At 48.7% G+C, this 27,337-nt stretch overlaps 1 protein-coding gene and 1 long non-coding RNA gene across 6 annotated transcripts in view; one reads left to right on the top strand and one right to left on the bottom strand.

Moving 5' to 3' along the window:
- CASK (peripheral plasma membrane protein CASK) overlaps positions 1–27,337 on the bottom strand; it is an 815,631-nt gene that overhangs the window by 391,987 nt on the left and 396,307 nt on the right. The window lies entirely within an intron of this gene.
- Positions 782–27,337, top strand: LOC135907112 (uncharacterized). The gene is made up of 3 exons (XR_010565900.1): positions 782–904; positions 17,128–17,214; positions 27,147–27,337. It is a non-coding gene; the product is annotated as an uncharacterized lncRNA (long non-coding RNA).

Genomic DNA, 27,337 nt, shown 5'->3' with positions numbered 1-27,337 from the left:
GGAACTTAAGAGCGAATAATAGAACCTTAGCCCCGCCTCCCCTCTTTCGGAAAAGAAAAGTCCTGGCTACGCGCCTGATATAGTAGAAATGTAGCAGATTAGATGTACCGAATCCTTGCTGTCCGGCGTCATTTAAACGGCATTCATCGCGAGAATATTTTTGAAAGCTCGCAGCATAAGAACTGAGGTTGGGTTTCGACAGAATTGATTCGAGTTGTGTTGGTCATATTTTCGTTATAGTAGAATACGCCCGAAAACTCACTCGTGTACGTCACGCCATGTCCATGGTCATCTATACTCTAATAACCCGGCTGCTTGGCTTTCCCCCAATTCAGTGTAACAACAGTGATGCAATTCTGGCCACTATCATTGGCTTTTTTTTTTTGCTGTCCTTTCTTCCTTTTTAACTATAACATCGCAGCAATGGTACCGCTACCATTGATTCGTGACGTCATAGTTAACTGGTTGTCTTTACGCAAGTGTAGCAGAAAATGAGGCTGGAGAGTTGAATGGAGACGTCGCCGTTCAGAAAGGCCAGAGGCGGCAAAGTGAAAACAGCAGTGAGCGAATTGCAAACACTTTCAAAGTACGCACAAACACAATCCGTGAACAGAAGTAAGGGTGGGCGTAATGACTGTGGAGAATTAAAAGAAAATAATAAGAGTGCGTTTTCCACATAAAGCTGTGACGAGTGTATGAGACCGGAAGCATTTTATCAGCATGGAAGGTTGCAGCTTCAATTAGGGCGTCATCAGTAAATCTGAATAGTGGATGAGTAGCAGAAAAAGAAGAAGAAAAACGCGTTTACTGGCCATCGTGTTTGCGGAGAGAGGATAGCGCGTACTGTTACGGGAACCTGGAGAATGTGCAAACCTAAGTGATCAGAGAAAGCCTACAAAAACAGGTAAGGAGTGAGACCTGTAAAATTTACAATATGCAATATCGGTAAGATCGTCTTATTGTCTATCGAGCTACGAAGAAGCAGGCCTGGTCTTTTTGAGAGCAGAGAGTCTCTACATGCCGAGGACTACCGACGTCGTCTAGAGCGCTTATGCAAAGGAGGCGCCCAACTGAGCTACTCTGAAGAGCATGAAAGCTATTAGAAGCGATCAGCTAATGTCGCAACCCACACGACGGAGTTAGGCAAAAGACAAAGAAAAGAGTTAGTTTTTTACTCTCTGTTCGTGTCGCCGCATTAAGAGAAACATCGGTGCTTTCAACTTCGAATGGGGGTTAAATGATCAGAGCAATTTGCTAAGTGCTTTAGCGAGCTCATGACGCTTACTTCAATGGCTCGAGAAGAGACGACGGTGGGCCTTCCTAATGAAGTCTACCGTTATGTGCCTTATTGCGTTATTTGTTTTTGTGAATACTAAAGAACGCTGCGTCCCCGATTGGTAAGCCTTTTTCCTTCTCTCGTGGTTGCACCAAAGCAGCACTAAAGCGCGTTAAATTTGCAAAGTTACCTGGTCAAATGCGACCTATTAAAGTTGCGTAATTTATTGCCATCTACATCCATTTTTCATTTTCGTTTTGGTGCTGAGCGGGGCCGTATTCATCGGCATTCGATAAGAATTTCATTATGAATGCACAGGACTGTGCCCCGAAGTAAACTTAGTTTCCAGAAACTGCCTCGTTCAGTGAGCGTAAGCGACCACCCTCTTGCGTTAGCTGCACGTTACAGCAATATCGCCGTAAATCAACGCTCATTGCTTCGTTAAAACACGCACCGTTTCTAAATGGTGCGCTTCCTACCTGCCTGCCCTTTCTGGAGATAAATAACCCGGTGGCCTTAACACTTCGGCCGTCACAGACTCCGTAACACCTTAAGAGAAAATCCAGGAAGCGCTATAAGCATGAGTACGTTGTTGTTATTATTTCTTTAATGTATTCTTCTGTAAGAGAGAGAGAGAGAGAGACTAAAGATCCTTATTATGTCAATGCAGTTTTGGAGAGGCGTCCTAATTGCAGAATGATCTGAGCTCTGGCCACGTCCTGGGACCTCGCGACGTCCGTTGCTGATCCTCGAGGTTGGAACTGGCCAAAGCTCCCTTCCCAAAGCTCGTTGGTCTGATAAAGATTTGGAGGTTTCAGTGGGGCCTGTCTGCAACCGCCTACTATGTGCCTAAGGGACTCGGGTTCTGCACACAAACGGCATCTCAGAGAGAGAGAGAGAAAGAAAGATGAAGAGGAAAGGCAGGGAGGTAAACCAAATATTAGTCTCCGGTTTGCTACCTACACTGGGGTTGAGAGATAAGGGTTAGTAAGAGGACAGAGAGGAAAGGATGCAGTCAAGTTCTTGCTTACTGGCAGGTGGTCTATTTCGCTGTTTTCGTGGGCCGATCCTGGTGATAGTCCAGCATGAATGTATGTGCCACAGGGAAGACTGGGCCTGTGCACTGAGTAGGTGCACTGGGTATATGCGCCGGGTATGTGGGCTGGGGCCACTGGGTAGTTGCACAGAGTACGCGCACTGGGTATGGTACTGGGGCCACTGGATATATGACCACGAGAATGTGTCCCTCTCCTAGTGCAGTCACTTTTCTGCGGGTGGATGGTGTACCTCACCATTTGGAGAGTCCCTGAAACTGTTTGAACAAATTTTGTACACGCATAGGATGCACATGCAGTAAAACATTCGCACCACAATTTAAGTGAAGCGTCTCATAATAAAAGTGCTATGAACGATTAAACGTTGCCGTCCTCCCTAGCGATGCTTTTTCTCTTCAATTCGTTCACAGAGCGATTGCGGCTAAGCCCGCCTTTACTAGTTCTGCGTCGTGATGTGAGGTCGTGTCATCTACCTCCGGTGTCTTGAAGCCAGCACGCTAAGCCCCTCAAACCCCTCCGCTAACCGCCTGGCCGTCGATCCTGTTGCGGCTTAGGGTGGCGTTTGGGCAAGGAATCCACCAAACACATCGACTGCTACGTCAGGTTGTAGGAAGGAAGCAAAAAGGGTTCACTGGCTTAATTACACGGCTCCACTACGGAAGCCCACTCCATGCAGGACCAAGTTAAACGTGCGAATTCACATCAGGACCCTCTGTCCCACTGCTCAAAAAGGCTCCGTTTTTAATACCATCGTCTGCTCTAGGCGAGTGGACTAGGAAATCTCAAGACTGTCCGGCAGAAAATCACAATCGTCGAATCCGTTGCAATACCGCCCACGCTCGCAACACTCCGCAGTAACCCCGCCTCCGAAGCCCGATGGTATGGAATATGCGGCAGGAAGGCAACCTGCGAATCCAAGGTCGACGTCGTCGTTTGGTAGCATTGAATGGGGGTCCCCTATTATCCTTAGCTCAGGCTACCAGAGAATTGTGGGCTTGTTGCCTTCTTTGAGACCCGTCAAGAGTCAGTGTCCACGCTGCGCTGACGTCTGGATAGGCGCTGATGGATGGGTGGGTGTTTGTCTTGTGGCAAACCTCCAATGAGCGCCTTTGTGGTGTTGAGACGTAACAATCCTCACCGAGAGCTATCTAAGCAACGTGTTGTGTAGATGTTCTGTCGCATGCAGTGCCGTGCGTGTTCCGTACGCCAATAAACGCAGGCGAGCTGGACGTTTTGACGTATAGGTGGAGGCGTAAACGTGAGTGACCTAAGATCTCTAGATAAAAATGCTTATCTATAGGGACCTTAGAGCGACCTGCACGGTGCAGCCACCTGGTGGCGCAGAGCTCAACCAGCTAAATACACAGCTAATATATATTGCTATAACTACGCTTGGTAACTGCTGACTTAACTCTGTGTTTGTCTAGTAGAGCTTTGCGCCATGTAGTTGCTGCACCGTGCAGATCGCGCATGTTTGCCCCTACGCGCTTCTCGCTAAAACTCTCTATTGTGGTAGTAATCCTCCGTCATGAAGTGACGGCCGCAAACGCGTAGGTGCTGGCGCCGATCGCATACCGACAGCCCGATGCGCTGCAGCCACTCCGCTCGCATGCTGCTTTGCAGAGAGACGCGATGCCGCAGCTTCACATGTCACCGACCGCTAGATTTGCAGCCCACAACGTAACAAGGGCGAACCCCGGTGCTCGTGAAAAGAAAGCTCGATACCAACACTGACGGCGCAGCTCGGGTCAACACGGAGCACGTTGTAGCATAAGCAGACGGCATTTGCTGTGTGCCAGAAGTGCTAGAGTGTAGTGTTAAATAATTCTGCATTCTCTTTCTGTTACTTTTATTTATAGAAAAAGATTAACCAACGTGGCAACTATTGCGAACAACATTTGTTCACCATAAAGTTGGAAAAGTGATCGATGTCGCAACCTGGGTAGCCATCCGGACAACTCGCCCAATTGACGTCACGCGCACAAGCTACGTAGCTTGTATGCCGGGGATGCTGAAAAATTCAGAGGAGCAACACCACTTCGATCGGTAGCGATGCACATTCTTTAAAGCCTTATAATCATTCACACGCCTTAGGCGGAGCGCTTAAATGCGTCACTTAAGGATGAGAAGGACCCATCCTAACGACAAAGAACGTTTGTATAAAATCGCCAAAATCATTTTAGTGTCCCAGTAAGTGGGCGGATCCCGGTGATGGTGCAGTGTGCAGGTATGTTACAGGGGCGACTGGTTATGTGCCATGGTGCCATTGGGTATTTTAGTTTGCTTTAAATCTTATATAGTGCCATTACAAACGTTTTGTCTTACTTAGTATAACTATACATACCCATAGCTCAATAGTTTATGATCTATTTATAACCGCTCGCTGCACATCCTTAACGTTATTCATACAACCGTTCTTTACAAATCACGAACGGTTCGAATTTCGCAGACGTCAACTACATATTTTTTGTTTTGTTTTATCAGAACATTCACCAAGAACAAACGCTATGGCAAGGCCATGCCAACTATATCTTGTCACATATACTGCCAAGCCAGCGATCACGATTCAGTGTACGATCACTAATAAAGGTGACGTCGTTTACAAGAAACCAGGGTTCTCAGGTAAGGCCAAGCGAAATCCACGGTCGAGATCAACGTAAACCCACCTTAAAGATTTACGATTTGAAGGTGAATTAACTGTGGAGAATGCACCCTCATACATGCGTTTATCCGGTAATCCTGAACGTTTATCCGGTCATCCTGATCTACGTACAACATCAGCAGCCGCCACCGAGGGCACATCTAAACTATCTGAATCCTGATGATTCGCGGATCCCAGTGAAAGACAAACTCGGACAGTATACTCTCGATCTGTCTCCTGTTTGGGATGCCTTCTCTTTTTACGAGACGTAATGTTGATCGCGACGTGTCAGAGGAGCAGTGGGAATTCTAGTCTTTTAACGTACTTGAGAACCACGTGGTGTTAAAGTGACGATGATGAGACGTCATTCATTTCGCCCCAACACCCATTTCCGTTGGCGTAGCCAATTAACATGCACTGAGACCGGTGCAATGTTCTGTTATATGATGCACGTTTATCCCGCCATAACGTCCTGTATTTTTTTTTTGCTTTGTTAATATTGACATTTTCGTGCTTTGACATGAGGTCATTTTTTTACTCATCTCAATTCACCGTCGTGGTGACTTTCGGGACAGTGGTTTTTTATGAGGTTTGCTGCTAACTCAACCATTCCAACATGATGCCAGGCTACTCACGATTATGATTTGTCTTGCGGTGACTCTACATTACATATAATCTGTACATACTTCCAACTTTTTTATGCATGCACGGTTCACAGTGAAGTTCTTTGTTGATTTTTTTTGGTAATGACGAAAGTCTTAATTATATTTATTAACACTTTGGTGTCGTTCAGTGCTATCTTCCTAAATACAATTTTGGGATAGTGGGCTTTTTAGCAGCGAAACTTACTATTGCGTCACAGTTAATAAAAGAACGACGCAATGGAAGCGATGTGCACGACAATCCACAGTATGACCCCTATATCGGACCAACGTTTGCGGATACTTTTTTCAGTTTCGCTACTCCTCCTCTCGAGACGGGGGGCGACCTGTTCCGAGGGGCTGTGAGGGCGTTGCGGTCGAGCTTCGCGCCAAGTGAGCGCCGCTGTACCGCTGACATGTGCCCGCTGCTTGCGGGAGTTTGCGCTGCTTCTTGTGCTGGTAGCCGATTTCATTTCCTCACTATGTGTTGCCTTTACGAACTCATATGCTTTCCTTATTGGAACGGCCAACAGCCCCACGTGCGACACAGACAACAGCGATGAGGCGCTCGCACATATTATCTGCGTCTGCCCGCGATATAGTGCCCAGAGACAAGTGATGTGCAGAGTACTGGACCAGTTGGACAATCGTCCGCTATCACAACTCAAAGCTTTAGGTCAGTGCTCCGAAAGAACATCCACGTTGAAAGCCTGACTCGCGCCATTATGGTTCCTCCGGTCTACGGGGCTTCACGATAGACTTTAAGGACGCCGCTCCCTACCGCCCTATAGTGTACGCGCTTTGTTAGTGCTCGTCTCTCTTTCTCTCTATTTCCCCCTTCCACTCTCTTTCTCTTTTTATCCCTCTTAACCACTCCCCCCACCCCCCACCCCGTGCAGGGTAGCCAACCACAAGTACCTCTGGTTAACCTCCCTGCCTTTCTCCGTATTCTTCTCTCTCTCTCTCTTTCTCTCACTGTGCGCGCCTCGTTACAGTCCCCGTGCACGTGACCGGCTGTCAAGGCCTTTTTCGTCCGATTCTGTGCTCACGGAGACACGAGTACCTGCGACGTGCGGGTCACCGAGCGCGGGCACATTTTGGTTTGCAGGCCCAGTTTTTTTTTTCGTCTCCTAAGATAAACCTTACTCTTGGTGCCATATTTTATGTCATGTTATGGCACCTCACGACAACATGCCGACATCTTTCACGTCTGTTTCCGCCAGCAGGTACACGAAAGCTCCTAGAAACTGCGCACAATTTTCCCATCCGTCAGATCCGCGTTGTTAATTTAGAAGCAGTAAAGGGCCATTTCCTGTGAGGATAAAGGTTCGGGAGAAATCATGCGAGGTATCTTATGTACAGCTTCAGCATGGTGACATAATCAAGTCACATGTTACACGTCGCATTTTATAAGCGACGAGGTCGTCGAAAGTGAGCGCGGTGCATGGGAAAGCATAAAGTGCGCAGTTTCTTGCTGGTTTCCAAACGTTCCAATCTGCTTTTGCTCCCTCCCAAAACATCGAAGGTCGTCAAGACAAAGGCAATTTGTGCATGCGCAAGTAGTAGAATCACATTGTGGTCTATCCGGAAAATATCCGCAAGAGTGACCCCTTCCTTCTGACGTTCGCCTTGGCTATATGGTGCCTAGAATAGTATACTTGAGCTTACACACTGCAGAAAGAAAGAAAAAGAAAGAGAAAGAGCAGGTGGTGCGCATCAGGTAATACACCCACGGCTTGTGTCAAGGCCATACAGTAAATATGCTGAGTATGCAACCAGCGACGATCCTACCCGTAGATATCCGTTCGGAGCTGCCCCTGCATCATCCCTGAGCACGAAACGACACAAAGCGGACTCTTATTAGCTGCGGCATTGTTCGCGAAACTTAGTTTTCCACAGACTTTAGATAACCACCACTCTCTATACCACATCGTCCATACGGCGAAGGCCGAGGCACGATCATACCTGAGTTAGCTACATGCGAACCACACGCGTTAGCCAACCAACCAGTGCCAAGTAAGCAGTACGAACTGCGGCGCAGCGCACGGTCTGCCACCGCCACGTCCGCTTCCTTCGACAGCGATGAATGTACAGCGAACAGCTGAGCGAGCAAATTGGATCGACCGCGTGACACCGGCCCCTCCTCGAGCCTCGGCAGGCTCCCTCCTTCGCGGCCTGTTTGCACAACGAACTCCCGGAGCGCGCGCCCAGAAAACCGCCGAGGAGCGCCTTATCGTGCCGGGCGCACACGGCGGTTCGGAAGCGGCGAGCATCGATCAAACAGGTGCTGTCAGCGGCACTTCTCCTCTCCCATCTCCGAGCGATACCGACATCGACGTCCAAGACTTCGCAGTATATAAATATATATCCGTGTGTACGGACGGGCGCCGTGTTATGCCATTTTCCTCAAGGTACTCGAGCCCGGGGTTCTGCGTTCGCCCGCATAGCGATTTGTTCAGTCCCGTTACGCTTTTTTTTCTTTTTATATTTTTTTGTTACCTGCGGAAAGCGCCCATCGGTTTACCTGCTCTTTGTCGCGAGACACTCGATCAACTTCTCACCCAGTACCTTACCCCTTTCTTGAGCCGGGATCTCCCTTTCGTTTCATCTCTCTCTCGCCCACGTCTTTCTCTCTCGGTGACGTAAATTGAAAGCAAGAGTTCGGCGCCTTGAAGCGGCATCCCATTTTAGGAGCTGGTAGGAAAAACAAATGTTAGAGATTTAAGAAAATGTACACAGGCACGCTGTTCAACAGCGGTCGAAAAGGGAAGCCTCATTTCGGGTTGAACGTTTCGACTAAAAGATTTCACTTTGCCATTCCCTCATTGTTATTGAACACGATACAAAAGCCATGCGGCAGTGTTAGCAGCATACCCCCATCATTTCCACCGTTTACCTGTCATAATATTTGTAAACATTACACATCAAGTTAACTTTCCTTCTGCCCTCCCTGCTTGAGCTTTGTAAAGTATACATTCTTCGTAAATAAACAAAACAACAAATACAACGTAATAGAAGGCACTGGAGAATAAGAATTATTAATTTAATTGTAGACGCTATTTAAGCACACACGTATTCTCATGTGGAACGCCCTTCTACAGCGAAAATTTGGAGGACGCTTAAGCTTCCTCTTTAAGAGTGCAACGCGATAGCGTCATCGGGCCCGGTTCGCATTGCCTTCCAATTCGCTTGCCATCATCTTGAGTCACATAACCACGTAATTCCCACGACTCAAAATTGCTTTCCTTGTCCACAGTACGACTTTCTTGTCATTGTTTTATGCGATACAAGCGCATACGATCGCTCAAGAGCAATGAACTATCACGATCGCCTTCGATTTTCCATATTTACCTCATTGATCTGAATCCATCGCACGTGTCTCAAGAGCGAGCGCGCGCTTCGGCGCTTTGTGCACAAGCGCTGACGTCATCGCTCCTCCTAGCGGCTTCCGCGAGCAGTGGAATCTTTCCGCTTCTGTCTCAATGTCACGTGCAAAGGAGTTCCTTCCCTCACGGGACAATTGAGGTGTCACCGACAAGCGAGTCGGTTAATTCGCCTTTCCTTTCCTCCAGAATCGAATTCTTATGCGATACAAACGCATACGATGGTTCAAGTACAGTGTACAATCACGGTCGCCATTAATTTCGCATGATTATCTCAGTCATAATTCAGCACGCATCAGTACATGTCTCTAACATACTTCATTAAGTTACAGACAAAAGTCCGCACACCAGGTCTCCCTGGTATCAACACCTAGCGACCGCAGTGTCTAAGACAGACCTCGAACGGCAACTGGAAAATGGGTTTAAGTTTTCTCGTAACAGAATTATGTTTTCTCGTATATTCAAACTACAGTCCGACGCTATCATGTCTGTAGGTTATGTTTAAGTCGTACTTTACATATTTTCTGACGAATGTTATTTTGAGAAATTCAGTTGGTTCAGTAACACCTATGCGCCAGGTGGAAGGCCTGCGTGGTTCGGGATGCTCGTTTCAGGATGAATTTTCCCTAACTGACGTACAACGCCGCCGACACCGGATTTTCTGCGACACCGGGTCCTTAACGCTATCGCAATTATACAGCAATCTCCACACACCCCTCATATAACGCCCTCTCATTAAACGCAGTGCTCCACTGTATTCAATCGCTGATGACTCACGGCAATAAGAGCATCGTCAACGGCGGCTAATTTCACAATGAAATACGAAGGATAAAAATGGGGAAATTACGACCAACTGCGCCCAGCGCGTTGTGGCAGCTTCGAGAGCCATAGGAGCACTTTATTATGTCCATAGAGATCAGTCAATCATCCCCTCGGTGATGACGGAGGGCATAGCATAATCTGGAATCAGTGCAGGCTAGCCAACTGGGCTCAGCCTGGTTAACCTTCTAGCCTTTCCCTTATGACTTCTTTATCTCCCTCTATCTTTGCCTCGAGACGAAACTGATGCAAGAACGTATAAAGGACAAAAACGCGTGCCGTCTTTACTGCTTAAAGAAAGCACTGCGTTGAAGCTGTTCGAATATGCCGCCAAGCACCGAGTGAGGTGCCTTGTGAAAGTTTCTCGCGTGCTCTCTCCAGTACTGCCGCGTGATTGGTGGTACGTTGCTAGCTTGCGGAGAGCGCATATATATATATATATATATATATATATATATATACATGCGATTGACGAAGACGGATGGGGAAGACGATTGCAATTTTATAGCGTTTTTGGGCATATTGACGGACGCAGAGAAAAACTGTTCCTTGCAAAAGAAATATGTACATGCAAATCTTCAGAGGAGGATGTAAAGAAGCGATGCCTGCCAAATCTACCCACGCAAGTATTTTGTTAAGAAGGGTAAATAATATCGACGACCTAAGGGACAATAGATGACTGATGGCCACACACGAGCCGTGGTAGTTTACGCAACAGACGTTGTTGTTCATGCTCCCTGTGAAAACAGATTGAGCACCTGCTTGCCCCTAAAGTAGAAAGCAATACCTGCCGAGCCACTATGCAAAATGTTAGGCAAACACGAAATCTTGCAACCATTAAACTCTGAGCATGATTGAAAATACGCTGAAAACTGTGTCAGCTTTTGAAGAAATTCTCTATTTCTTTTAAACTGCAGGGAAACCCTTGCCGCAGAGGGATGATTACACATTGCTGACATTGCGGCACAGCGACGATAGAGTTGGAACGTCTGAACAAAGTAGCGTTGCAAGCGACAACGAATTACAATTCACTACTGGTGTTGTCGAATCATTTCGTTGAACCTCCGCTTCAGATAGCCGAGTGGTAGGCTAAACGCACTAGTCAAACCTGGCAAGGACAAAGTGCTTGAGCACTGATAAAGGTGCTCCTTGTTTGAAAGTAAGATGAAGCAAACTTGTTGTGAGCCATGTTAATGAAGGAGTATACTACTCAGTGCCTCGCCAGATCCCCAGCGTATGTAGATCCAGCTCTGTCAACTCGGACAAGCATGAAATCAAGAATTTCAACAACGTCTAAGCTAGCCTAGTCAAGGAGTAGCTTCGTGTTACGTGTAGGGAAAAACTGAACAAGGAGACAAGCTGTAGGTTACAAAAAGGTGTTTTGCATTCCGCTTAAAACAGTGTTCTGGTGTTGGGCTGCTGAGCACGAGGTCGCGGGATCGAATCCCGGCCACGGCAACCGCATTTCGATGGAGGCGAAATGTGAAAACACCCGTGTGCTTAGATTTAGGTGCACGTTAAAGAACCCCAGGTGGTCAAAATTCCCGGAGTCCTCCACTACGGCGTGCCTCATTATAAGAAAGTGGTTTTGGCACGTAAAACCCCATAATTTAAAACAGTGTTCGCAGCCTAACGCCTTCGCAACAAGCTATGCGTAGTGTGGAAGCTGAAATGTCGTTCTTACCGTTCCACCACAGGTCTTCTGTGAGCGTCGATGTTTTTATTTGCACGTCATACGAACCCACTATATATTTTTGGTTATCGTTGTAGACGGCTCGAGCCAGGAAGCCCGCGGAAGTGGGTGAAGGGGAACTAGGTGGAAGGTGAGGGAGGGGTAGGTATGAAAAACACAGCCATGGGATGTCTTCAGTGTTAGGATAGACGGCACAGTGGTGGAAGGACAGAATGAGTGGTGATCGCGGTGAACTCAGTGAGCGGTAAGGACGTGCTGAGGTTGTTACGATCGGCAAGCGGTGGTAGTGACCCTCTAGCCTCTCCTGCCCCGCTGCGACAAAGCGCTTCGTGAAGCTAACAATGCATCCCTCTCGGACAGACCTGCGGCGCCAGCAAGGCGAGACGCGTTTGGCGGATCGAGTGTTGTCTGTTGGTTCACTGTCGCCGTCACGGACCAATGGGAGCAAAAAGCTCACGGGAAAGGGTGTTCTACGGCGTTTCTTCACGTGCTTCGGTAACCATCACGGTCGTTTGACAGACGCTCCAGCTAACCTGCTGGGTCATCTTAGGAACCAAGACGCGCCAGCTTGAGTCAAGCGCGACAACACCGGTCTATGAAGCTCGCCTACTTTCTGTGTGCTCAGTGAACAAAGGCGCGGGAGTGATCATGTGAACCCTCACCCTCAACGCGGGTCCTTCGAAGACTTTGGACGCTACGATTGGACGAAGGTAGCAGGACAGATTTCCCTGGCCTAGGGATCTAGGGAGGACAGATGGGGCTTAAGCAGACTTTTTCAGGTCCCCATTGTGCTTCGATTCAGTCATGCTAGATTGATGAGACGTAACGATCTCGACTCTTCATGTAGGTCTTGTAAATAAACCCAGTTCTCTTCGTTCTCGATGAGAACATGTTCCTTCCTTCAATGACGTCCTTAGCGTCGATGAGTGGGACGACGGCGTGGGCCAGCTACCCCTTTTGACATGCCCGATCCCAACGTTTACAAGGTAAATAATGGCACGGAGCTCAACATCTATTTTCAACATGTATTCGCATATTATACTTGGCTGTCGTAGGCCACTAATACTGTTTTTCTGTGCCGTCACGGTTGACGAACCGTGCGACCCGAACTAGTACTAGGCAGCTAAAAATGAGAGGGCGAACGTACGTGGCACATTCAATGAACTAGAGCAGGACAAAAGTACTACGGGGGCTACGGACCGCAATTTTGTGAATTTTAGAGGTGCCCTCAGAACAAAGCGAATGCTTCCGACGAGTGGGGATCACGTACCGGGTGGTGAACACTGAACAGCGCTGCAGGCGGGCCAAGGCCGCATTGCCGTCTAACGCGGCATGCGCAGGTCGGCTGGTCGGCCGACCGACAGAAAACCACTTTTACGGGGGGGCAGGTTTTAATTAAGCCAGGAGCAGGCACGCTCTCGCGAACAAAGAACGCTTCGAGAGCGAGAATGCGGTGATCGCAGGTCGACGACGCGAGGTGCAGGGCGCGCAGCGGAACCAGCACACGAGACCTTGCGCAATTAAATCCGTGCAGCGTTGTGGAATCTGGCGCTAGAGTGAGTGAATCGTTGCAGCGAGCGGCATCATTGCGACGGTTTCTCCTCCCTTCCCCCATGCATACAGATTTCAGAATTGTTAACGTCAGAAGCCTCGGTAGGGACATTTTGATCAACATATTCTGCCTTTCTTTTTCTGTCTATTACAAATGACGCATATAGACAGGAAGTGTACATTTACAGAAGCAACGCAGTCCTCGAAACGATGTACACAACTCACGTTGGTGCACGTTTATGATTGTGTTGTGTCGAGTCTTAGTACTGAAACTAATAAAACATGACCAGAAGAGAGGATTCAACCGGTGCCGCTAAAATCTATTATCTCGGCTTGGCGCTTCGTCACGTGTCACAACCTCGCCGCATATTTCACTCATGTCACCATGCGTGTAAACGTGTTCACTGACGAAGATTAAAGAGTTGATAGTTTGCGCTTCGCCCTTCCTTCTTCTCCTGGTCTTTCATTCATTGTTTCAGTGCTAAAACTAAGCTCAACGCAATCACGGACCACTCTGCAATTCGTTGACTTTGCGGAACACCGCCCGCGAGCCACGAAGTTTCCTCAACCATCTTCGGCCAAGGACAACGGCATCCGCGGGACTTTCTCTTAGCCTTCGCTGTACAGCGGCAACGGTTCTCCCGCGCGACAGCAAAACAGAAAAGCTCCGCAATGTGTTCCACGAATAAGATGCAACCTCAGCAAGCCGCACTGTTTCCGGAACACTGCACAGTTCTGTTGAAGTTGGGCAGAGCAGGAGTTTGTGCGTAGCTGCAGACCGGTGAGGGACTGAAAACACAGCGGTTCGCGGTGAAGCCGAAGGAAAGGCGGAGCACTCGCACTGCGCGCAGCAAGCGCCATGGTGCGGATCTTCAACTTGGTTGCTCGTAACCGCAATTGACGGGTGAGGAGAAGACGCGTAGAGAGAGAGAGAGAGAGAGAGAGAGAGAGATGAATTAAGTTTGGCGAACGGTGCTGGGCGAAAAGGGGTCACTACTCGTGCTGACCGAAGACCAGACGGCCTGGCATCAAGAGGAGGCCTGGCGTTTTAGCGAGACCCCAACGTTTGACTAACTTCACTTTCTTTTCTGCTTGTATGTCTCGCCTTCTCATCACTGACTTCACTTTTTTTTCTTTTTTTCCTTGTCTAGTCAGTACGCGTTGGGTGCGCAGGTCTGCACGCGTTTCTACAAACAGTTGTGGGTGCGTAGCCTGCGGCGATATTTATGGTCCGACGCAATTACAGCTTCTCGAGAGGCAGAAGGCGGCCTGTGGGCCACGGTGCGGCCAATGCGGCCCGAAGGACATCTCGTACCGCTCGTCTCCGTCCGCGAAATGACGCGAGACCTGCCCATCGGCTGAGCTGGAGTGCCGCCCCAATCAGGCCGCTGTACGGACAAGACTCATTCGTTTTCTGATGCCACTTGCTTCAATTCTCCTGGTCGTATATGTCTCTCCTTTATTACGTCGGGACCACCCCTCACCCGAAGGAACACGTTCCACAAAAAATTGTGTTCCTTCTCGTTAGCTCTCCTGCTACCCCACTCCCGCGGGAAGAGAAAAACTTAATCGATTGTTAATTATTCCCGCCGCTGTGCCGCCATTCTTGTCCGGGGCAAATGGTACCAGGCCGGTGCGCGTTTCTACGAACTCTAAAACAATGCTGTTTAAGTTGGGAACGAGCGAGAGAGAAGCCTGCGAACGGAGAACGCGGATTCGGAGAATATATATAAACGGCGCCCGCGGTCTCTGTGTAAGCCGCGATAGCTCGCGTCCGCAGACGTGACAAAAGAAAAGTGCCTATTTATAACCTAAAAAGAACTCGGATGTTTCGTTCTAGCAAATGTATCTATACTGGGCTGCTTGCGTTTCACTCCCGTAATTCGTGTTGTTTTTCCACATGGCATCTAATACCGGTTCACGGTGCTTTCAGCAAAAAATGACGCGTTGCTTGTAAACTCGTTAATAATATACTAATTAGCATCATCAGAGTATGGTCGCCGTCGAAGAGGTCTTGCGGCAGGGGGTGCAGCGACAAGCTTTAATATCTGAGCACTCTGTGGACGTAACTGCGTGTAAAACGCTATGTTGTAGGCGTGCACTATAGTACAGACTGCAGAGAGAGAGAGAGAGAGAGACGAAAGAAAGGAGAAAGTCGGTGAACTTAACAAGAACGGAAAATCTGATTTGTTACCCTACGCTGATGAATGGGGTATGGATAAGCAGAAGTAAAACAATCAAATAAAGAGCGCGGACAACCGATCTCAGCCGGTCGCCATCACCACATACTGTGACAGCACAGGATCGCCTGCAGAACAATGAACACCGATCCAGGCTAAAGTAGTTTGTGCCACTCCATTGTCCTTAAAGAACTGTATAAGTACCTTCGTCGCCCTCTGCTGCGATAGGTACACGCTGGAAATACGAATACTAGGCTGTGCGCCCAAGGTGTTGAAATATTTTTTTTGTTCTTTTTTTTAGGTACCGTGCTCGTAAAGTTTTGACAGCGACTGTATATCGCTGTAGATGTTAAGTGCATTTGAAAACGCCACGATATAAACTCCTTAAAGGCATTAAATGATCGCGCTAAAACTTTACTGCGAGCCCTGCCTTAAGAAGGACCCCCCGAGGTATACGAAGCCGTTGCCAAATTTACGATAGAAAATTTGACAGCGGATTATAGATGTTTCGTTGCTGGGATACGAGCACCCATATTATTTTAATGTATCTATAGAACGTTGTTGTTCCTTCATTTTCTTGCGTGTGTGATAAGCGACTCGGAAACGGAATGAGGGGCGTTGCAAGGGCGATACTTGATCAGTTTATTGGCTGTTTCTGCGAGTGTTCCTGCCCAATGTGAGTGACAATTTCATCCCTGTTTGTTCTGGCCCTCGACTTTAAGTTTCTTGCCTACTGCTTCGCGGAAAAGTGTGTGAAAAATACGCGCGTTCGAGAAAACAACCAAAGAAAGAAAATATTTCGCTGATCTCAGCTAAGTGGTACGTTACATCATACGTTAGGAACTACAAAGAGAAATCATTCGTTTATCCAGCAACACTTCACAGATGCCAGTCCATGCTGCGGAAACTTTTATGAAACAGTCTTTTCTGTTTATTCTGGCGTACACCACTGCGACGAATGTTTATGATTTCCTCAAGATGATAGGACAGCCCACAACCACTGGCAAGCTGCCTCTTCAGAACGGGACGGCCTTTCGCGCTTCAATTTGTCTCATCTCGGTGCCCCCTATACAGTCCTCACGTAGCCGAACCACACCATTGGTAACGTTTGTCAAAACATCGCGGCCCGGCACAAAAGCACCGATATAACGAGAGTCGATCGGGTTACAGCTCAATGAGGCCACGTTCTGAGCGTACATGGAAGCGACGCACTGTGATAAACGGCTCCCGATCCGGAATAGAAACACTACCGCGGAGAGGAGGAGGACATATATTAGGGCACCCGTGGGGGAGGGGGGGGGTAGTTATAGAGCACGGTGGGCCTTGTGGGTGCGCAGCCTGCGGCGATATTTATGGTCCGACGCAATTATAGCTTCTCGAGCGGCCCAGGCCGGACTGCGGGTCATGGCGCGGCCAATGCGGCCCGAAGGACATCTCGTACCACTTAACATCCCGCGCCGCCGTGACCGTCCGCGAAATGACGCGAGACCTGCCCATCGGCTGAGCTGTAGTGCCACCCCAGTCAGGCCGTTACGCGGACAAGACTCATTCGTTTCCTCTGATGCCCCTTTTCTCTCATTCTCCTGTTAATGCGTCTTTCTTTTATTACTTCGAGACCGCCCCATTGCGCAAATGAACACGTACCCGGCAAATTGTGTTTGTTCGTTAGCTATCCAGCTATCCCACTCCCGCGGGAGGAGAAAGAAACTTAATCGATCGTTAATAATTCCAGCCGCTATTCTGCCGTTTTTCCAAGTGCAAGTGTCTGGAATCTTGTAAGCTTTGTATACAGGATTCCTCATACCAACGCAATGTTCTTTTTTAAAGTGACGGACCACTGCTAAAGCAGAGTTTTTTTCTCTTCTTTTTGGTATCCTGTTTCTTGCAGAGGACGTTCATTTTAATCCAGTTCAAGGAAACCCGTCGGCCGTATTGCCACGCGACAATGGAGCGAGCTGTCTGGAAATTTCACCTGGTAAGTGCGTAGGTAGTAGGCGCGTACCACACATTAAGTGCGTACCGCGCTCTCGCTGAGTGGTAATGACAGCGAACTCGGAAACATTCCGTCCTCCTTTCTGCAGCGCGATGTCTAACCGGTTGTATTATTCTGCCCAAGTGAGCACATTTCTGGCGCTCTCTTTTGCTTTCCCACGTGAGCAAGAACACAACAGCGGTGTAAAATGATGAAGGACGTCTGGACCTTCATGCAGTGCTGCAAGAATGGCTGATGGCCCCATACAATACATTAAATCGGCCTGATCAGCAGATCAAAGGAACAAAAGGCAGCTACGTTAGCATCGTTGTATTTGAGAAAACAGAATTTAAAGCTGCCTTCAGAGAAATGCTGCCTTGTTGCACTCACTCGGAAGGCAGTGAGGCCTTACTTTTTATATATCGATGGTCAAGCAATTACCAACGCACGGAAGCACACCTTTCTATGGGCAATTATATGCCGCGACCTATCATGGAGCCCGCAAGTTACATATCTAAAGGGGAAATTGATGACAATAATACAACTCAATATTCCTGGCGGAAAGCCATCGGGCACATTGGTGCGGTCAATGCTGCAGCTTTATAATGCCCTGTTTCTTGGTTTCGCAAGATACAGCTTCCCCGTGCTATGCAACACCTGCAAAACAAACCTGCGTGTACTCCAGGGACTATAAGCTCAATCCTTAAGGACGTGTTTCGGTCTTTCGAAGTGTGTGTCTACAGCGGCAACAATTGTCATAGCTCGAGATCACCCGTGATCACCGTACACAGCCTTCGACGCTCTCAGGGCGCATTCAGCAAGTTGCCCGGCTACCTTCTCCCCAGCTTGCGTGTCTACCTGCAGAACGGCCACATAGAACTTTCACTCGTATAATTGCTGCCAATTGTACCTCATTGCCATCAAATTGCATGCCTACAGGCATCTGCAGGTTTGTGCAGGTGCCTGCACAAACCTGAAATACACCTCATCATCCCAGGAATCACATGCCGTCGTTTGCCCTGAAGCAGGCCACATTAGGGCTGTTACATGAGGTGTTTAGATCATTGGTTCAGTCACACAAATTCAGCTGCCATGGTGGTGATTCCAGCAAGATCCGTCAAAATACAGCTAAAAATGTCACATGTACCCTCAACGACAGCTGCTGAACTGGTAGCCCTACGTGCGGCTCTTCATTTCATTCAGGAGGAACCACCTCATCCATGTTCAATCTTCTGTGATTCCAAGGCAGCCCTTCAGGGTTTACTCCCAGCACTGCGTCATGGATTAGATGAGCAGCTCGTCGCAGAGATCAGCACTATCGAGTACTTGATGAAGGACACGCTATAATATATCAATGGTTGCCTTGTCGCTGTGGCATACATGTCAATGATCAAGCAGACGCAGCTGCGCGATCTGCCCATGATGGCGTCAACTGCGTTGTCATTCCTCTTTTGAGAGCCCATGCAGCAAAAAAAGCTTTCCGCGCTTGATACGGACCTCCCCTGAAAGGCTCATGCTTACTGGCACCTTCAACACACTTACTGAACTCACAGAAGCCCATCTCACATCCAAGTATAGCAAACTTTCTAACACCGCAACAGGTCGACACATTCTACAAACTCTTTCCATCACTCCGGCCCCCATCATCAAGACAAATGCACCATTCCACATCACATACACGAGAACCTCTGCATCACCCCACTTCCTAAAAACGTGCACCCTATGCACCACAAAAATCGCAGGAGGCAGCGAGCAAAGGATCTCCAAAAACAATTATCCACCTCAAAATACGTGCTCTATGTTGGTGCCGCCGAATATGGGGACAGAAATCATTATGCAATATCAGTTATTAACTCTCACGGCCAGGTCGCCGAGGCCATCTCCATTCCTGCCTCTTTTAAAGGAAGCGGAGGAGGCGGCCATAGGCCTGGCCCGCACAATCCCAAATTCTTCACTTATCTTTAGCGGCTCTAAAACTGCCATACATAACTTCGGAGCGAGCAGGGTCTCTAAGCCAGCCCTTTCCCTCCTCTTGGCCCACCCTTTCCATCAAAATGCAGCATTAATCTGGACTCCCGCGCATGCGGGCCTAGCCGGAAACGAGGCGGCCCATGCCAGTGGCCGAGGATTTATAGTCCGGGTTCAGGCATCACGTGTGTCGGACCTCGTTACGGAGGAGGCGCCGTTTACAGCGGCGGATCGGCTTATTACCTACCACGGCAGCTGCACACACTACCGATTAGACCGTCTAAACTTTCCGCCACTCATGGCCAAATCCCCGCGCAGGTGCGAAGTTCTGTGGCGACAGCTGCAGACTCGCACCTTTCCCTCCTCTTACCTCATCCACCGCATTCATCCCTCCTTTTACCTGTCTCCCTCCTGTAAATTCGGCGTCTCTTCCAAAGCAGACTTAAAGCACATCATGTGGGGGTGTCCTAAGCAACACCTTCCCCCTTTCGTCAAGCAATTAATATCTAGTGAGGAGCAGCGGGAGGCTGCCTTGCGTAGCTCGAGGCTCGACCATCAGGAGGCCATCCTGTAGTGACCTGAGAGGATGGAGGAGGCCTACTCCAAGTAGTTCCTACCCCACCCACTATCCCGTTGCCCCCTTCCGTTTGATGATAGATAAATAAAGTGTTTCATCATCATCATCATCATCATCATCATCATTCCGCGCTTGCGCGTAACCTAACATTGTTACAATGCAATTCATCCGACTCCATAAGTGCACCCCTTATGTGTAGTGCACCGTCCACGACGTGACTACACCCTTGCAGCCTGTGTATGGCTTGTAAAAGTATTTTCAAATGCGTACTCCTTTCTTATCGGAATGGCCGATAACCCGCTTTGTGACTTCAGAGAGCGCATCGAAAGGATCGCGCACCTTCTTTGTGAGTGCACTCGTTTCAACCCGCAATGAGCAGGCCTCTCAGCCACGCTATACCTACTGGACAAGCGCCACACTCACGAAACACACCATTCTTGGAATCTGGCCTAAACGAACATCAGCGCGAGCCGCTGTGAAGGAACTGTTGCGTTATTTAAAATGCACCGGACTGTGTGACAAGTTGTAACTGCGCACTGCGTGACGCATAATGTACTAGTGGGAAGTTGACCCTGTGTAACGCTATGTAATGCCTTCACAGACTGTGTGACAGCAGCCCATACAAACAGTTCTGTATTGTGTTTGCTTTTTTTTTCTTTTCGTATTATTTTTTTTCTCATCTAATACATGTTGCCCTCCCTCGGTACAGGGTAGCCAACTTGAGATATTTTCGGGTTAACCTCCCTGTCTGTCTTGCCTCTCTCCCTCTCTTTGATTAGGGAAAAAATGGCCACACGGCGCAACTGTCTTAGTACTAGATGCCGGAAGTTTAGCAATACACCTATTTTTTAAGTTCGACGCATTACTTTGCGTAGTAAAAGCCAAGGTCAAAGGTGAGGCCGCTCAAGGTCGCAGAGTTTGTCGCCGATGCGCGCGCGCCCTCCCGCTAGCCGCTACTGGTTCGGCGCTGCTCCGTGCCTCCTTGCTCCACTTTGCTCCACTCGTCGGTACGGGTGAGCGCGCCACAATAGATCTGGCTCGGTTGCGATATGTTGCGTGTTTGTCTCTACGTGTAGGTACAGCAATATGCCCCCGAAATCATCAAACGGAAGAGAAGTGTATGAATGAAAAGGCGCTGTAGAAAGGACAGAAGTGTGCGATGCTTACCGAAGCGTCGAGGGCGTCGAGGCAGGAGGCGGAGGGGCGGGACGACGAGATACACGTTGTCGTAAAGCATGAGCAAGAAGAGGGTCAACGAGCGGCCGAAGAAGAGCGGCACGCCAAGGGGACGGTCACCGAACAGGGCGCCGAGATCGAGCGGCGCCGATTGGAGGACCGGCACTTGTGGTGCCGCAGACGCGTACTTTCAAGAAGGACTTCGTCGAGGAAGAATTTGGTGCCGCGTGAAGCGTCCGTGATCGCCTCTGGTTCCAATCGCACGCCGTCACGGTGTCGCGGCCCCCGTGTGTGGCGATTCTCGAGCAAGTGCTTCCCCGGGAGGACGTCGGTTCGTTTGGGTTGTACACCACTTGCAGGGGTTGCCTGAACAACGGTCCCGCGCCCGTCTCAAAGCGACTGGTTCTTGAACCCCGAAAAGCTTTCGTACCTGCCGTACCTCAACGAGATTAAAAGCTGCTCAGAAACGCATGTACTTGCGTCGTTGACTTTCGGCAATGTTTCGCATGCACTTAGACAATCATCGAGGATGATTCCTGCCGTAATTTTTCTTGCGTCCTTATTCGACCTAATTAAAATACAAACATGAACCATGAGTATAGAAGCGTTTTAGATGCACCTTTACAGGGCCTCTAAATTCCCATTTCAATGTTGGTGCCTGTATGGATTCTCAGAGCCTCAAAACGCCTTTCTCGTGTTTTTCCCTATCCTGAATTTGTAATGTAAACAACGTCTAGAGAACTCGGCTGAAGGCAACCGATTATTACCACCAACCCTTTGCCTGTGTAGAGACTATTATTACCAGCTTTGTAGCAGACTAGAGAAATGCTGTGAGTAGAGCTCAAAGTGCGCTACGCGACGATACACTTGAGCGTGGTTATAGGCGTACACGCGCGCTCACTTCACGTTTTTAGGCAGCATGATCGAGAAACATGAATACTCGGGTGCAACTCTGAGCCCGAATGTGGGGTTCACTTTGCACGTTAAGGAAACGTTCACCGTCATTCCTAACGAACCTGTTACTAATATAGTTAGTTCGAGACTCAAAGCTCTCTCGGACAAAGATTCGGAGTTTTAGCTACTGAAAGAAGTGCCCAAGGTTGCGACTGGCAAAAAGGATGGAATTCCAGAGGTAGTTCGCTCGGGGAACATTCCGGAGTACGAATATGTGCCCCTACCTCAGCTAAATTCGAGCGATCATTTTCTGCATGAAAACAAATGCTCAAGAAAGAACCTGCAAATCATGAGATGGTCCTTGTTTGTCTCTGCTTTCACAAATGTTGTCATGGCGTCTAGTCGTCCCAAGCTTCAAATAAATCTCGTCTCCTCCGCAACTTGCCTCATTTCATTTTATCAAGAAAATAAAGTGAATCTCTAAACAAACTGGTTTAGGGGGCTTTGTATCTCGCAACAAATATCTTATGATATCCTCAGACGCACCGCAGTTCTTTCTTAGTTGACCGTATACATGATTAAAAGACAGTGTTTGGCGCCTATACACGCCTTAAATGGCAGTTTTAGTGCCTGTTATAGGCGCCTAGAAAATAATTTTATTGTCTAAACATCCGGTCTCTACCTACGACACATAAAAGGGGAAAATAGTAACAATTTCTTGCTTTCTGTCACTTTCTTTTAAACGCAGTTGTCGGTTTGAACAGTGCTTTCGCATAGCCTGAAGATGTTTTCCCCGCGAAAACAAGGAAAATGTCACGTTTATTCACTAGAAGATGTCACTAAGCTGTAACCACGCGGATTGCATTTTCAGCATCGCATCGACAACTGTAGCCACATTGGTGGCAAACGTGGGGTGCAGTCGTAACGTTGGCACCGAATGCGAGTGACTAGAGATCATTCAACGTAAACAACTTGCCGCTGGTGGGAGCCGGACCCACAACCTCCGCATTACGTGTGCGATGCTCTTAAAGGTTTAGCTACGGCGAAGGCGGTTCTTACGCCAACTGTCTCGATAATTTATGTTACGTATACGAGGTCTGAATCTGGCAGTGTTAGACAGCGCCACTGATGGCCATGGCGGTAGAGGTGGCACGGCGTACGTGAACTTTAGGAGCAGGCGGCTGACCCTATAAGCCAGCTGCGAATCAGCGAATAGCAATGTGCCAGTAGGCAATATTTGCGGCACTATAGATTGGTGGCGCAGAGATTGCGTTGTGCTCACACAGTTGGTAGCGCAAGAGTAATCGCAATCAGAGTTACGCATACGTACATAAGGTATAGGTTCGACCCCTTCGCGTTACTGGTTATATCTCACCTTTTCGCTTGCCCCTTTTTTCGCTCGTTGTCAATCCTCCGCTTTCTGGCCGTTTGCGTCGCCATTTTTAATTTCTGTTTTTCATTTCCCGTGCCACCACGAGTTGTGAAGATATGCCGGGCATCGATATGAGCGACTGTAATGCTTTAAAAGTGAGCTAGTTGAAATTTACAGCATGCGTGTGCTATTCATTACTAATCCGTAATTAGCTTTATCTGGCAGCGCAACGAAGGAATGAGTCGCGCGTACGTCCACAGTTTAGGGCAGCGGCATGTGATCAACGACGTACCCCCGGGAGGAGGCAGCGTAAATCGAGGCTTCGCGCCGAAGGGTGAGTTTCACCGGCACAAAGTTCCGTGGCACATATATGGTGCACGTATAGTTGCGGACAGACCGGGGCCGAGAAGACGACCACCAGCTCCTACTCTAGGTCGCCTCCACGGCCGGGCCAACGAAGAAAGTAGAGGAACGGAAACAGAGAAGACGGAGATGCTGTCAGACCTGCCGGCCTGGCGTGCGAAAAGAAAAATAAATACCGACCGTGCTGAGAAAGGGGTGTACAATCCAGGCATTTGCGGAAGTCGTCCGTCTTTTGCGCCGCGGCAGTAGCTAATGGAGGAGCACCTTCTTTTTTTTTTCCCCGCGCAATGTTCCTTCGTTGCTCCCTCTCGCCAGTTCTCGTTTTCTCAACTTGCGTGCTTATTGTTCTTTTCCCTCGCACATCCTTGGCGCTTCCGGCAGAACTGCGAAAGAGGAAATGGGCCCCCGCAACGCCACCGTTCCGAACGAAGCTTCGTGCCGTGCTTCATCGTCTCACGCCTCTGTTCCCTCGTCTTACTTTTCGCTTTCTGCGTTGTCATTAAGAATGCGTGCTCCCAGACTTATCCCGCTTCCACCCTTCCGTGCGCAGCACGATATCGTCGCTTGTTAGCATGCCAGCCGTTGACTCCTTTCCGGGCTTCGGCCCAACCGGCGTGCACAGAAAGCAGTGGACATAGCGCGCCGGATTCCGATTACGACCGCTCTCTTTCTCGACGCTCCATTACACAGAGCGTCGACGATGGAGAACTGTTTGTTCCGTTAGTATGGCTGCTTCTCGAAAACATTTCTGCCGCGGAGGTTCAAAACAGGGCCCTGCGGAGCGTCCACGTGGAGAGAAAGAGAGAGATGGAAAATCGAAAGAAGAGCATAGAGGTCAAGAAGACGAATGCCCTGTTTGCTACCAGAGCAGGATAAAGGGGCGAGGAGAAGTAAAGAGTGAATACAGCGAAAACACTGAGGGTGTCGCTTCGTCCAGGGGTGCAGCTAGAAGTTACAGTCGCTCAGTGAGGTCTGTAGATTTCAGGAACTGCAGTGATGCACGCATCGCTTTCTGGGTTTGTGAGGCAAGTGGCCACGGTCGAAGTACTTTTCTCGCTGAGAGTGACGCTGAATCCAGGTGGTCTGGCATGGTACGCCGATGAACGCACTGTTCGTCATAGCGGGGACAAGTGCGGAGATGTAAAACAAAATTGGGATGGGAACCCCCATGCGACAGTTGCGGGTGTGAGGAGCCTATCGCCTCTGAATCAGTTCGCGTAGTTTCTTCCGTAGGCCGGACTCTAATCGTGTTCAATTCATTCACCATTACATGAGATTGTCTTCATCGACAATCACGTCGAACATTGTCTAAGGACTTGCTCGTCACCAGATTATCTATTTTTACTGATTATTTTGCTAGAAACTATGGCAATTACAACGCAAGAACAATCCTACATGTAGTACACGCACCAAAATGATGACCAGAGCTGTCTCACAACTCTATACGAAATTATTAAGTATGCCTGACCGTCACTTGGCGTCCTAACCGGCACGGTGGAAGCCAAGGGTAGCCTACCGGGCTCAGCCCGGTTAACCTCCCTGCCGTTTCCTCATGACTTCTCTCTCTCTCGAGCTCCATTTTTGGGGCTGACCGTCACTAATCGAGATTCCATAACAACGTATTATATGTCAGGTATAAAACGTTTAAATACCCTATGGCTCTCTCTACAGCCTTGAATTTTCCGGAGCCTGTCCCGGATGTGATGCGCAGCGCCTTTCTTTCCAGAACACGTTAAACCGGCTGGGCTCAAACGCGTTTTTAAAAGTAAATATTCCGGGTCCGGGCCCAGCTCCTGAAGTTCCCCAAGCTATGTCGCAGCGTCCGCAGTCTTACAGCACATATTCTTGTGCCCCCGCATGCAATGTTCCCTTCTCGCCTATAGTACTATTTAGTTCTCCATTTTTTTCTTACTCTCCGCGTAGTACAGCACACTGGATATCGGTCAGGTTGGTGTTTTCCTAATTATTTGGCTTTCTCTAACTGTTGTTGCGACGCCTGTTTCTCGAACCTCGACCGGCGTTACTATTGGGTAGCGTGGCGTTGTCGGCCGGCTGCAGGCGTCCGGTAGACCATGGCGACCAGGCAGGGACGAGACGATTTCTAATGAGAAATCGTCTCGTCTAATGGTTGGTGATGGATATAATGGTTTCTAATGGTTGGTGAACGATATAGAAGAGAATGAAGGAATTGAAAATACATTGCGAGGCCACCTAAATAGGCCCGCTAAAATCGTAGGCGGGATCTTGCTTGCGTGATCTTGTCAACGTCACGTGACATGCACTGAGTCTCGTCGGGGATCGGCGGCTGATCCTTTCTCCTAGGAGAAGTTGCACGTGCTTCCCTCCTTTGACGGCAATCCGCGGGTCCTGTTTGGTTCGTGGCAAGGGTCTTTCCTAGAGTCGGACAGTTCGCAGAAAGGGTGCTCCCCAACAGTCGCACACACACAAAGGGGCCTGTAATCACTGTGGGGCGCCTGCAAGATCAGCAACCACTCGAGACAACTATAGCAAATTAGGTATCCATCCTCCGTTTCGATTAGGCATGGTCTTTGAGCATCCTTTTTGCCCGGGGTGTTACACGCCACTCGTAACATTGTACGTCCATTCTGTAGGAGCATGTCACATTCTAAGCATTGCTAATAGATGTTTGTGTCACGTGTCGGCCTTCTCCATAATGTTGAAGATTGAGTGAGTTGGTGCGTGTGACTGGGCGACCATTTTGAATGTGCACACGCCACCTTTTGTGTGTGTGTGTGCGTGTTGTGCGATCACTGCGCTATATGTCGCTAGGTATATCACCTACTACACTGCAATGTTCAACATTTGAAACAAATACAACACAGACGAAACGATTAGCTGATGATGTTCAATGTTCAAACGCGACGTCTTGGTTATGACAGACGTCGTGCATAGTACAAGGATACGGGTAAATTTTGGCTAATTATGGTTGTCTAACGTCCTGCGTGTTTCATGTCGGCCGCCACAGAAAGGTCGCAAAACCATAAACCCGTGTTCAGCAAAGGAGTGAACACACACACACACACACACACACACACACACACACACACACACACACACACACACACACACACACACACACACACACACACACACACACACACGCACATATATATATATATATATATATATATATATATATATATATATATATATATATACATATATATGTATAGTCACTCATATAGTCACATACCACCACTGATCGTGTCTGAAAGCGTCATTTACATACTTTTGACTAATTCTTTCTTTTTCTTTCTGCCATGTGACACGCTGTAACATTAACCTTTCCCAGCGCAGAGATCCGCTAGTGAGCAAAGAATGCGTGACATTGCAGCTTCTTACCAGCAAAGAAGCCGTCTCCACCGATGCGCTCTCAATGCATGTCGTTTCAATAGAGGCTAGAAGAGAGGCGCGGCTTCTTGACCTTGATATATGGTTTCGAGATTTCGCTTCTTTGGCCTTTCTGTCCGAAAAGTAACAGAAAATAAGCGACGTAGAAGTGCCCTCTGACAAGGAACTATTCTCAAGGACTCATCTCTTTCTTTTTTTTTTTGGCCTCAGCAGCAAGCACAACGAGGAAGTGGGGCGGTGCCCATGCGAGACCGGATGAGATTTCAAAGGGAAGGAATGGCCAGAGATCCATCTTGGCGCGTCCCGTTCACGCCGATCCTCCTCCTGGAAACTACAACTAAACACGCTGGCGAAATACGCAGGCCCACCAGTGATTTATATTCACACGCCCGCCAAGCCGCACG

This window comes from Dermacentor albipictus, chromosome 1 (genome assembly GCF_038994185.2).
Source record: "Dermacentor albipictus isolate Rhodes 1998 colony chromosome 1, USDA_Dalb.pri_finalv2, whole genome shotgun sequence".
NCBI classification, from domain to species: Eukaryota; Metazoa; Arthropoda; class Arachnida; order Ixodida; family Ixodidae; genus Dermacentor; species Dermacentor albipictus.
This window is presented reverse-complemented; position numbering and strand designations above follow the sequence as displayed.